Genomic DNA, 760 nt, shown 5'->3' with positions numbered 1-760 from the left:
AGTATGTAGCTGTAGGACAGGACGCTGCATGGAAGCTCTTGAACTCTGTGAGGGTTCACCCAGAGCACAGCCTGGTTATAGCGTCTGAAGAATAGTAAAACTTCTCTGCTGAGCGTTAAGAGGATTCCTACACGAGGGCATCGTTTTTTAACCTTCACTGGGAAAGCGCACAGTCATCCACGAACCACCGAGCAGCACAACTTCGCAGTTCAGCTCGACCTATCGCCCAGGCCCGAGGGCTTCCACTAGGGCGAGCAGCGAGGGCGACAGCGCCCAAGCGGAGTCAGGTCCCCGTGGGCCCCGCGCAGTAGGACACAGGCGCTGCGCGGCGGCGGCAGCGCTGAGGGAACCCGCGAGGGCGCCCGCGCCACRGCCCCGCGCCCCGCGCCGCACGCGGCCGCGCATGCGCACCACCCCTCTTTTTCCTCCCTTCCCGCGTCGTTAACGGCTGCAAGGCGCGACGCCCTGCGCATGCGCGGTGCCCATCGCGTCTACCCTGGGCGCCACGGGCGCGTCTGCGTGACGTGATTACGTCAGACGCAGCCTCGTCCTGGGGTGAGGCGGGCGGGGCGGGGGCTAACGGCGCGATTTTTCAAAATGGAGGTGCGGAGGGAGGGCAGAGCCCGCCGGGCCCGGCAGCGAGCAGGCCTGGGGCGAGGCGGGCGCCGGCGGGCGCCGTGATGGGGAGCTGCCGCCGCCGCCGCCGAGAGCTGGGGGACGACTCGTAGCGGGGGCGCGCGGAGAGCGGCGGCCGCCGCCA

The sequence above is a fragment of the Rhea americana genome, unplaced genomic scaffold, assembly GCF_003343005.1.
Source record: "Rhea americana isolate MKP2758 unplaced genomic scaffold, rheAme1 scaffold_116, whole genome shotgun sequence".
Lineage (NCBI taxonomy): Eukaryota > Metazoa > Chordata > Aves > Rheiformes > Rheidae > Rhea > Rhea americana.
The sequence above is the reverse complement of the archived record's forward strand: the minus strand, read 5'-3'. Positions refer to the sequence as shown.